We start from the raw sequence: 13,658 nt of genomic DNA, 5'->3' as shown, positions 1-13,658 counted from the left end.
ATGATCATGCCTTCTTACGGTTTGCCAGCCAGCAGATCTGGACCTACTGTAGTAGGTGGGAACAAGTTACTGTCTTTGAACTGATTGGTTGAATGAAGGATTCAATGAATCAAAGACAGATTATGTGAGTAAATCATTCACTGAATCGTTTATGTTCATGAAAAAACACTCCTGTACAAACAGTCGCTTAATATATATATATGTTACATTATTGCAAGTTAAAATAGTTTGGACATTTGCTACAACAGAAATGTAGAGGCTGGATCTCTTGGAATTAGAATAACCCTGCTCTAAAGTTTACTCCCAATTCCAATTGCTACATGAGCTCCATGTATGGCAGGGTTGAGAATTTCTCTCTTCACTAAAGTATGATTTCATTGGTCTCTCTTTGTGTATCTTTAATAGTTCACTGCTGGCGAAACATCAGAGTGGGATGCTTTTAACACAGCCTAATAATTACCACAGCATATTGCATATTTAAGGGTAACTCTTGCCAAAAGAAATATCTGTAATGAGAAATGAAGCGTATGAAAATTAAATAGCAAGACCTTTAACCAAACTCTCTGTTTTGATAATGCAGCCTCAAAAAAATTTCCAACCTATCCATAAAACTAATTTCACTGTCAATCAATTAAAATTTTTGGCAAAGTAATGACATTTCTGAATTAATCGCATATCTCAATATGAATTGAACTATAAAGATCATTTGAAATTTAATTGAAAATTTTAAGTTTTTAGGATCCTTTACAATGTAAGGCATTTAGAGGACAGAAAACATGATTCATTGCATTCATTTTTTGGTTTCTGTTTTAATAATTGCACTAAATGAACACATCAACTTGCCAGTTCTAGTGTTTTGTAACTCCTACCTAAAAGGTCTAAGATTCCAGCTTGTCCTCCCACTGGAGTCTTGACTATTTGCAGAGGCTCTTGCTACCAAGGCCGCTAAAGTGTCATTCAGTTGCCTTGGCAATCACTTCTTGAATACACTCAGGTTCATCCTCAGAGGCTGATGCACACACATATGCGCTTCATTTCCGAATACAGCACAGAAGCCATTTAAGTACGAGTCCTAGTTCAAATTTTACATCTCAGAACAGCCAAGAAACATGGTGGAATGCAAAAAAATAAATAAAACATAAACATGAAAAAGTGAAATATATCAAGAAATCAAATGTTGAATAAATTTATTCCAAATAATAAGAGAGGAAACGATCAAATGAGATGAACATGAACTTTTCCTCTGTAAAGAAATTTCACCCTAATATGAGTGAGCGATTAAATCACATTTGCAGTTCAGCCCATCTGATGTGAATAAGCAATTTAATTCTTTCCTGATGCTTAAATGGATGAAAACAAACTAGACAAAAAATCCGGAAGAGTGGAGAATTAAAACAAGAACATTTCCTGAAATGGTATGGCATTTAGACAAGGAGAACATGAAGTTTCCTGTGTGTGACTCAGCTTTGGTGTTAAACCGATGTCAGATCTACTCTGCTGTAGGAAGATAAATCAAGTGCAGTGGATTTATTGAGACACAACTAAGTTCCAAACACTACTGTTCTTCATTGAGTAAAACAAAATTGATGTGAAAATCTCTCCCTCACTCATTATTCTGCACAAGGTCCTTAAAATGCGAGGCGCGGAGGGGAGAGAAGTAACATAAGTCCTCACTTTTGCAAATAATTACCATAATGGCACTAAAATGATGTCTATTCATCAGCTTGAAATTGTCACCCATAATTAATTTCACCATTCCGTCCACTATTTCAACCCTCTTATAAGTGGCAGAGTGCTGTATCAGTGTTGATCTCCAACCTATTACTTACTCAATTTTTATGACTGTCAGTCATATCTAAAAAAAATAATAACTCTGTTATTATTAAAAAATAAATGTGATAATTTCAGTTTTTAAACCTGTAAATACTTACCCCGGGGTTGCCAGGTCCATGAAACAAAACAAGCCCAATTGCCATTCGAAACTATCCAAATCACATTTACGCCATCTGTTCCCTCTGTCAAAATCACGCGAAAGGGTGACAGCTTTAATTAAACAAACTTTAAAACAAAAACTATGGTAGCAGCATGAATTGGCAACCCTAACTTTCCCCTTAAAAACAAACTACCTTTTGTAGTCATATTAGAGCGGCATAATTAATCGAATTTCGCGATTACAAATAGATTTTAGGTCATATCATCCAGTCCTAGTTTGGGTCTTGGTGTTTTATGCATAACCCAAGTAAGAAAAATGCAATATTGATCCGTAAATGCTTTGAAAATACTTGAAGCATTTTTGCCATGCTGCGTGTCTCACCATTAATGAATTCAACACTGCTTCCTGGCACAATAAGTGTTCCCTGGCACCAACTAAACCAATCCATGTTACCATGTGAGATTTAATTTAGACCATAATATATTCGTATATCAGGTCTGAGCACCCGTGGCCTTGTTTCAGTCACCTGGATTTGCTATGGCCACCCTGTGATTAGCACAAATAGCGTGTTATATTAATAAGCATATGGGCTCACAGAGTGAAGCCACAGCTAGACAGCTGGGATATTGTTTCCCTGAATTGAGCTGCTCCGGTCTTTCCATGTGCCACAAACGCTCGCTGTTGTATTCATGGAATTCACAAAGCTCCGTGCTTGGATCCAAATAACAGCTGTTACTGATACATATGAGAGACCCGTGAACCTCGCTTTGTTTTGTCCAGCCTAATCACTTAAGGCAAACTGGAAAAAAAAAGAAAAAAAGCTACGAGCAGAGGCAAATAGGAGTGAGAGGAGAACATACGTCACAGGCTAACACTCTTTAAACACATCCCGGAGGACTGACATGATGAGGTCATCCATTTTCCACTTTGCTTTAATGCATCCGAGTTTTTTTTATTCTTTAAACGGGCTGGTAAGAAACCTATTTGAGGCATGCTGAGTGCTACAGTAGTGTATGTGCGAATTATAGCATTACACAAATTCTGCACACTTTTTCCTCACAGTTTCTGAGTTAATAATGGAGTTAAAATCTTCAGAATTCTGTGGAATGGTTTAAGTATGGCAACATGTTAAAAAGAGCTCAGACAGAGTATTACACTCTTAAAGGCAAATGTTATCAAACAGGCAAAATATTTAGCAAACAAACAACATTTTGTGGACATTTAGCTTTCTGTGGATTTCTGCATGCAGATTTTTTGCAGGTCTAGTCATTTATATTTCAGGGTGACAGCAGAATCCACAACACTGCATATGTCTAGGCTATATTTGGTAACAGAATGAGTAAGCTTTATCACATCCTTGTAAAGCATTACAGAAGCAAAAGGAGGAAAATGAGCCTTTATCAGCTTATCTTAAAAAGGCTGAAAATGATAAGAAACAGCTCATCTTAAGTAGGCATAACAACTTGAAAGGATAATTCAGCCATGATATTTCTATCATCGTTTACTAACCCCCGTGTCATTCCAAATCTGTAGGACTTCCTTGAAAGTCTCTGGGGAAAAATAAATTAGTAAAAAAAAAAATAGTGATTTCTGTTCATGAAATCCAGTTAACTAATAGATTGCACAGTTCCTGTGAACTACTTTTGATATATTTTAGTACATTTGTTTGCTTGTAAGCTTCAGTGCCCTTTTGAAATTGCACAAAAAGCATTAAAAAAAAAAAAAAATGGCATCAGATAAAGGTTTTGCATGACAAGAGGGGGAGAAGAATGATGACAAAATGTTCATTTGTGGGTGAACTATCCCTTTAAATCATCTTCGCTGCATTCCTCAAGTGCTCCAGGGCTATGTTTCGGAGAAATGCTGTCATGATGGGGGTCCTGGGGCTGTCAGCTGAGTCTTGCCATAAAATTATAGTTATGAGTTATTCCATGTCTCTCTCAGGATGTCGACTAAGAGCTGGAGAAATTCATCATGCATGCCCGCCACTGTCACACTGAACGTCTGTGTCCCCGGAGGCCTATAGCACACTTAAGGACCTATAGGGCTGATCAGTCTTTCTCTTATTTATCCATCCGATATTAACAGAGTAGAACTTAACCCAACAAAGCTGTACACATTGATAACAGAGAGAAATGTGGATGCACATTTCAATTATTTCAGTCAAATTCAATTCAGGAGAAGATTTTGTACGGAAGACACGACTGTAAGCCTCCAGAAGCATAAAACAAGCCTTTACTAGCACTTTAGAGATATTAAATATGAACAGAAAAAAAGACTTCAGAACTATAACTGTAAAACCTGGCCACAAAAACAGGAAAACTTAAATTTTGCGCCTTGTTTTTTTTTTTTTTTTTTTACTTAATTGTCAGTCAATTAATTTGCTAAATTGCTGTTGGATGTGCTCACCCTTAAAATTGATACACACATTTTCTGCAAGAAAAAGACTTTCCTATTCTTCAGAAAATGGTTAAAATAAAATAAAATAAAAATTAATAATTGTAGCTGTGTCCAGAATTTTTACTGGTAGTGTATAAGAAAGGGGGAAAAAAGGGAACTAACCGACAGTTTTTTGGCCTAAACTTTCCCATTGGGATTGACTGGGCTGAGATTACAGAATATTTTTACAACCATCTAGACACGTGATTTGTTAAAAATGGTTTCAGATTCTCTAGAGACACCAAACTGAGTGTGGGAGTCTGAAAACTATGGGAGAGCAAACTTCAGTCCCTGAAAACATGAAGTTTCACATGTGAAGCTTTGACTTAAAAAAAAAAAAAGAAAAAAAGAAGAAGATACAAAGAAAAGGGACAAGTTTTACAAATCTATAGCTAAGAAATGTTGTTTCATTACAATAAATAATTAACTTTTAAAAGTTTTCAATCTAACATACAAAGCCTCCAGCCCACACATACTTTCTCAAGCCTGATTTGGGAGCAAGAGAAATGAAAAATGAACCCCCCATGTTGCTGATGACATTGTCCAGTTAATATGTCGACAAGACCCGCTGCCTTTTGGCCCACTGACACGACCCTGTACATCACTCTCATTATCATACCACCCACTGCTCACATTCACACCTCTTCCTCATATTAGTATTAGTAACAGACCAATGTAGCCAGGTCAATAAATTAATCAATATTTGGCCATTTTGAGATAACCCTGCCAGTTTAATCGATTAACTGAAGCAACACAAATATAGCCAAAAACCTGGACAATGTACAAAGCACAATTTCTGTTTTCAAATACTTTTAGTATGTGCATATGCACTGGTGAGATTTTTTTCTAATAATAAATTAAGATAAAATTTATTTTTAAACTGCCTTCTCTAAATTAAATTGCACTACATGATAAAAATACTACATGGTGGAACTGCAATAATGTTGGACAAGCAACTAATTAACAGCTAAGCAGTCTTTAACTGTGCTGTGAGGAGGGCTGAATCACTGACAACCCTCTGCTGGGCCAACATTGCCACAGACAAGAACATATTTATGGTCTGCTATAAATCTTTATGCTATAACTGGATGACAATTTTATATATATATATATATATATATATAAATCTTTTTTTTTTTTTTTTTTTTAAAGCCACGACAGTAAGTTGTTGTCAGCGGGGGAAAAAATCTTTGAGTTTTGGCAACCTTTGGCAGTTTTTGCCTAATTGTGTTTTTTTTTTTTATTATTTCTAATATATATATAAATATCATTATAATTTATGATTCTTTTTTTATACAAAAAAAAAGAAAAAAAATATAGAAAATAAATATTTCTTTTTACTACCCATCTTCACGCTGCATTTTCAGGATTACAGTGACATATCAAGGTTCAACGTCAGTGGTGCTGTGGACATATCTAAAAAGCATCCATCATTGGACCTTCATAAACAAGGCCAATTATAAAAGGTTTACTATAACTGAATAGTTGACAAGTACCCCCGACTTGTCATGTGGTTACCTACCCTTGTGGTAGAACAAAATGACTTTGCCAGCAACACAACAAAATATAATTGTCAGGCTTAAAGATCATAAATGTTGTGTTCTTCTAGCAAGTTACAGCCAGCTAAATTTCCTTTTCAGCAGTGGTGGAATTCATGGAATGCAAATGTTTCTTGAGCCTTCATGGTATAATCTCTTATATTTTCTATAAATATTAATCCAGTTGGATGATAAAAAGAGGAGGGAAAAAACGTACAATCAAGGCAAAGGGTAGCAGAAGCTCACATTAAATTTTCATCACAGCAGTTTGAGATGAGAAAGAGCTTGGCCTTTCTTCTCTCCTGCTGGGGGAGAGGGTCATTCAACCACATTGCAAACCATGTCCACATGTGAAAATATGAAAAACACTACGTTATAAAGTGTTGTAAAAACATGTCTAAAGTATTTGATTACGAACACATTTAAAATACAAAACAAACTTCTAACGACATAAAAAATGATGTCTACAACCACATTTTTGACTCAGGAAAATGGCGAAAAGAGTTTTTTCGGATCCATAATGTTACATCTATAACCACATTTTTCATTAAGTAGTATATTGTTAACATACATGTAACAAGCTATATGAATTACCAAAATCTGCTTTTTACTTTAAAATTTACTGACAACCACCGTAGTAATAAAGGTGATCCAACACAACCCTCTTGACTAATCATAATTAAACGTATGTGACCCGTCCATAAAACATGGGTGATACTTTTACAGTACCACACCACCCTAAAATAATGCAATAAACATTTACTAAATAACATTAAATATAACCAAATTAGGAACTAATTATTTACACAAATAGATTCGTAATAATAATAATGATATAGTAATACGTCACATGGTGACTTCTTAGAATGTCCCTTTACTGCATTACACTGTAATATGGGTATTTAAAGTTTTAAATAAAAACCGTAAGATTACATATAATGCAATGTTGAACCATTTAAAGTTTGGACTATAGTATTTCTTGCATATATTTTTACAGTGTAAAAAAAATATATGCAGTTAACCATTTAAAATTTCAATTAATAAAAATGAGTTTTGAATGTTTGGAAAGATTAATAATAAAATGTATTAAATGTACTACCACTCAGTTTTCCTTTTTTTTTTTTTTCTTCTTGGTTTGTAACGTTACAGAATAACTAAGGTCAGCTGTTCACCTATAATGAACATTACAGTGGAGTAAAGCAGTGGTTTTGGATCCAGGTCCTGGGGACCCATCACTCGGTTCTGTAGCAGAGAGCTCATGGTGGGTGAGTTAAGGCCATCTTGACACATTTCTCAGCTCACGACTTCTAAAGCCATTATTAAAACAGTATTTATTACACCTTTTCTAGTAAAACATGTCAAGAAATGCGTCACATCTCACTACAACAGCAAGCAACTGCTTACGTGAGAAGCAAATCCCTGAAATGTTTGTGACATCAAACTTAAAATCTATTCCTTAGTCCCTAAAACCTGGTTATTTACAAAACAATGGCATCTCTTAAGTGGGCAAGCTTATTATTTTTGTGCAAAAGCCTATTTTATAGCATAAGAATGACTAAGGCAGCCAAGAGGTTTTTCCACCCATAGTTTACCTGAAAATTGAATTAGATTAGATCTGGTCCACTGAACATTTATTAACATTTCTAACCCTGAAAGAAGAGAGCACATACACATTTTACTTGATCTTTCCTGACAACATAGCATCGCCTCACACAGAAACGGACAGAGCAACAATAAGCAAATAACAGTTCATTTTATATCAAAATGATTTGAATAAAAGCAGAATAGGTCATTTGCCTGCCACTTATAGAAGCATATTGAGTTTCCTTTCCTGGAAAGTGGAGAGAGAGAGAAAGAGAGAGAGAGAGAGAGAGAGAGAGACCAACTGTTACTTCTGCTCTCTGAGGAATGAAAATGTCAGTACAGTACTTACTCCTCAAACAAGTAAATGTAGCCTAAATTTCTCATGTAAAGCCTAATGATCTGAAATAATTTGAATCACACTTCTCTTTTGTTCTGCATTATTGAAGTACTGTAGCTGATAGAAATGTGGTTATCACATCTGAGTGTTTTACGGACTGGCCATATGTTCCTTTTGACTCGGTGTCATTTCATAGATCTTTGCCTGTCTGAGCTCTTTTTCTAAATCCAGTCTAATTTTACTACCGTAATCATTTGTGGAATATATTTTGACTACAAAAAGTTTGAATGTTCCCCACACCCTCTATGGAAACCATTGTGAGAATTGGTTTATTCCTGACTACAATGCAAAAATGAACATGACAACATGGCCAGCTGGCTTCCCTCCAATATCCTTTTACAACAGTGACAGCCCTATGGAAAGTGCATGGACAACTTTTGAAGCCTGTTCAGGAACCTGCCTGTAAAAATGAGCAATGATGCAAACATTGGAACTGGCTTAGAGACCTAGGATTTATTTCTAGAGAGAAGAGGGAATCTGCTTTTGATCACACTAAATGACCTACTAGTAACAAAATACTAATCTGTTTAAGTTCATCAACTTTTGTCAGCAAGAAAAATATTGAAGATCCAAATATGGAATAATACTTCATATCCCTACTTAACAATTACAAACTTAGAAGCCCGGGATTTTAACATTTACAGAAAAATACATAAATGACATTTGCAAACAAATAATGCTATGCCTTTTGACTTCATCTTACAGTAGATCATTTAGTCAAACACGATTGCAAAAAGGTATCAAAAAGAGATGTTTGAAGTCAGTTTCCCAAACATTAGGTTTGTCTAAATTCTATACATGAAAAAAGTGAAATAAACATAAAAAAAATTAAAAAAAATAAAAACTTTTGGTAAAATATTAGCTATGGTATTTTTCCATTTAATGCAAAGCAATGCATACACTGTTCAAAGCATTGAAAACACTTTAATATGATACTTATGTTATTTTAAAATTAAAAATAAAAGTCACAGTCATTTTGAGAACTGAAAACATTCTGCATTAGGATTTTGAGAAGCTATAAATTTCTCGCTGTACCCCTTATGTGCTTTTTCAAGACATTCAAAAAGAAAGCATTTAAGAGGGACACTAAGATATTTGTGGGAATGACTTTAGAATTGCATGCTAGCTTTAATGGGCCACTCACACAGCAGGTTGACACTAAAATTATATGAAATACATGTGGACTATTACATTTTCCAGCCTGCCATTTACAATTATAAAATTAGCGTGTTTACATGATTTGACACTATGTGGGAATAACAAACACACAGAATTTGTTGGCGGCAGCATGGCCTTGTAGAAAGAGATGGGTGACAAATAAAAGAGAAACAGAGGGTGGTTCTGCAATAAAAATAACATGCCGAGTTTGGTTTGAATCAGGATGCATTCCAGAGTCTCTACAGAAATAATCGGCTCCATGTGCAAAACATCTTACATCTGAGTTTCTGATCACTGAGTGAAATTCCCAAGAAAAAATATTATTATAAATATTCTGAAGATGATCATAAAATTACTCAAGTGGGTCAACAGAGATGGTCTACTCCAAGACACACTCACGCCTTTTAATAATCAGATGTACACAAGAAATACTAATAAAATCCAACACGGGATAATCTGAAAGCTTCATGAGAACAGCAAAAATCGAACATGCTCTCTGCTCTTATTAAGGGTGTAATTTCATGAGTAGGCCAACTAAAACATAAAATGCAACTGCAAATATTGTTTAAAACTAGGGAAGTCGTGGCCTAATGGTTAGAGCGTCAGACTCCCAATCGAAGGGTTGTGAGTTCTAGTCTCGGGCCGGCAGGAATTGTGGGTGGTGGTAGTGCATGAACAGCTCTCTCTCCACCTTCAATACCACGACTTAGGTGCCCTTGAGCAAGGCATCGAACCCCCAACTGCTCCCCGGGCGCCGCAGCATAAATGGCTGCCCACTGCTCCGGGTGTGTGTTCACAGTGTGTGTGTGTGTTCACTGCTCTGTGTGTGTGCACATTTCGGATGGGTTAAATGCCCAGCACAAATTCTGAGTATGGGTCACCATACTTGGCTGAATGTCACTTTCACTTTCACTTAAAAGTATCATCATTATTTTCTTAAAATTCCTACCAATCTACTAATGGCATAATATACTAATACACTATTGTTCATACAGTATAATATGACCATTGTAATATGCTAATTGGGTGCGAAGAATGTAACACTCTTCACTGCTGAAAGGATTTGAAAAAATGCATGACTCCAATAATCTTAATGTCTTAAGAAAAAAATGCATGTGTAGAAAAAAGAAATTATAATAGTTATTATGCTATTTTCACTTTAAACCATCAAATCTGTCCAGAATATGAGTCCATCATCCACAATAACGCTTGCCCCAATAAGTGTTAAAAGATTAAAGATCCTCCCCAGTTGTCTGTTCATATTAAAATCCACCAAAATGTTTTTGCTTGTAAACGGTGCTTGATCTGTGCATATTTATCTCCTAATTCAGACATTTCCTGGAAAGAAACCAATATTATGGATAGAAACATGTATTTTAGTCAGAATCAACCATTTCAATTAAAAAACATGGATTTTTTTATATAAATCACAACTTTTAATGAATGGTAATTTAGTGCAGTGTTCATGGAGCAGAACCTGTGGCTTTGGCAGGGATGTTTTGTGCAATATGTCTTTGTTATGGTCCCCGTGTTCACAATATCATATGGATTACTTGTGGAGTATTGTGATGCTTTTATTAGCTGTTTGAACAATCAATCTGACGGCACCCATTGACTGCAGAGGATCCAAAGAAAAAACTAACTCTACAGTACTTCTAATCTACTTCTTGGATGGCCTGAGGAGCTACATATTTAGCCAATTTTCATTTTGGGGTGAACTATTCCTTTAAGTGCAATAAGAAAAGAAAAAAGTTACACAACATATGATAAATAAACCATCAGAGCTCATAGTTGAATTAAGTACCCCAAGATGTGGTTCCTAATAAGACATCTAAGCCATGGACTGCAGCAATTGTTAAAGAGAGGTGCAGGTAGCCACCCACACACACACATCAGAGCTTGATTACCCTCAGGTCGACCTTGACAACAGGAAAAACAATGCAAGCGGGGAGTGAAGAAAAGAGAGAATAAAGACTCCCAGAACCAGCGGCATCTGTGCCTTAATTAGAACCTCTAATGGTAAGATCGCACATTCACTGGAGGTGGTTAAGAGATGAAAAGCAGGGGTCCTCTCACAGGGAAGCCCTGAGTGCTTCGGCATGGTGTTTGTGAGAACAGGCCTTGGTTGCTAAGATACAACAAGCACGATGAGGGTCTGCACTCATAAGAGACATGTCAGAGTCTGGTTTTGAAAGGTAACACTAACTCACTCCTACAGCTGTTTTATGAGGGGGAAAAAACTTCAAGCTTCCCAGGCATTACACATATGGTTGCCCATTTGAAACTTGTAAAGTCTTCAAGTTGCCAAACAAAATCTGCAATAAGGCCGGTTGCCTACTACCTCCTGATACACACAGATACATAAATCTATAGACGTATATATTATTGAATGTTTTTTAATAGATATACTTCCAAGGACAGGCACTCACATTTCTCTAAAAAGCCTTAATTATTTAAAACATCAACACATCAACCCAAATAGGCCTTTCTTCAGAACACTGTAAAAAATATATTTTTTAACATTAACATTACATTTATAGTACATTTTACAAAAAATTTTTATAAACAAAATTATTCCAGCGCACCCTGCTGTTTAGTTTTATTATTATTATTAAACACTCTTCAACACGAAACCTAATAATGGGATGATAACTTGAGAAATGAATAAAATGGACACAAATGTTTGGATTTAAAATTGTTATTATAGGGCTGACAGTACTCTTATTAATAATATTTGCATGTATGAAATTAAAATAAACAATATATTGACTTCTAAAGTGACTTTTTGTGATGTCAGTGATATACTTGTTTTTTCCACACTTTTTAATTATTATTAATTTATTATTATTGTTCTACTAATAATTATTGCTGTTGTAATTAATTTAATAATAATAATTATTATTATTATTATTAATAATTTATTAAGTAAAAGTGATCCTGAATAGACTTTTAAAAGCATGATGTGTTCATTAGTTCATTTGTTTCTTCTGCAGAATTTCAATCTACAACTGAAATATGTGATATAATGTAAACGGATTACTCAGACAAAATACATTTCTGCATAAGTTGAGCAAAAGTTGACACAGCATCAAAAGATCATCTGTGTGAGAGTTCCGCATTAGTCCCAAGGGGTGGTGCTTTTCTCCAGCGTGCCGCTCTGAAGAGCACGTAGTCAGCCTGGCTTGGGGGAAGGTTAATGCTTCCATTGGGGTTCACTCTCAAAGGCAAATTAATAGCAGATCTTTCAAGAGGGACAGGAAGGACATCTGTTTTGAATTCCAGTGGGTCTGCATGTTACAGAGTGGGGCAATTCAATTAAATCAGCCACAAACCATGTTAGAGCTGGAGATGTGCCAGGCAGGACTCTGTCCACCTCTGTTCTCCCCCCATCGCTGCTAGCTCCTCTAACTGGGTCCCACCTCTGGCTTTAATGAAGCACACAGGGGAAATGGAGCTGGAGATTGTGAACTGTCGATGATCTGTAAGACAATCCTGAAAAGCACCTTTGGTTTGTTCTTATCCTTAAGTGCATGGCATTTTTCTTGTAGCCTGGTCTTGCTGTAATGAAAAAATGGTATGCAAGATAACCTGTGCTACTTAAAGTACTCAAGAAATAATTGCAAAACATCATAATTGCTAATGAATTTGCAACTGAAGGTTACAAATGATTAGCTGTACTCATCAGGACTTAATTTGTGGCAGAAAAAGTAAGATCTAGCACCTTCAGAACTTGATATGGAAGTGGATATTTATGCTTTATGTATAAAAATGAATAAAATAAGATGGATGGCCTTGTATTGAACCCAGAATGGTTCTTTAAATCTCATCGAAACACTTACAGCAACCTGATTTCACCTTAGCAGTTGCTCTAGTCTAGCCCAGAAACCTTTCATAAAAAGCAGCACCGATATTCACAGTCTGAGGAAAGCCAGTCATCTATGAGAGCACTCTGAATATATGCTTCATCCCAGGATCTATATAAAACCATAGTGAACTATTGAAGAGTCCTGCTAGGTCCCATGTAAACAGAGAGAGATCTGATATGCTAAAGACAACAGCATTGTGTGGAAAGAGCAACAAACACAGCATGCCGTTCCCACACACACCATTCTAATTAGGTTTGAAGTCAAGGGATTTTAAAACACATTTACTATAAAATGTTATATTAGTTGGAAGAGTCGAAAGACTTTAAAAATTCAATGGAGCACAGTGGTTAAGTACAAAAACCATGAAAATTTCCACAGAAGAAATACTGTACTGTTTTTAATGTTATGAAATCTACTAAGACTGATTACAAATATATACAGTGTATATATTTATTGACTGATTAAAATGTAAAAAAAAAAATTTTTAATTATCAAAAGGTTTTTAGAAATGTCATTTTTTGCAAACAAACAAAAAATTAGTGTTAATACTTATTTCAGAAATATTTAACATTTATAACAGTAATCATTAAAAATGAACCAGACTCAAGTCTGCAACTTATTTGCACATACAGTTTAAAGCTGTAAAGCAGTTACTTGTTTCCAATAAAAGGTAACAAGTCACCCAAAAGGAAACGCAAAGTGGAAGCATTCACCATAACAATGTAATAAATCCATACACATCG

General features: G+C 35.4%; 1 protein-coding gene across 2 annotated transcripts in view; it reads right to left on the bottom strand.

The window, feature by feature from the left end:
• Positions 1 to 13,658, bottom strand: part of LOC113108405 (adenylate cyclase type 5-like) — a 64,671-nt gene that overhangs the window by 47,066 nt on the left and 3,947 nt on the right. The window lies entirely within an intron of this gene.

The sequence above is a fragment of the Carassius auratus genome, chromosome 9 (assembly GCF_003368295.1).
Source record: "Carassius auratus strain Wakin chromosome 9, ASM336829v1, whole genome shotgun sequence".
NCBI lineage: Eukaryota > Metazoa > Chordata > Actinopteri > Cypriniformes > Cyprinidae > Carassius > Carassius auratus.
Note: the sequence above shows the minus strand (reverse complement) of the source record. Positions and strands in the feature narration are given on the sequence as shown.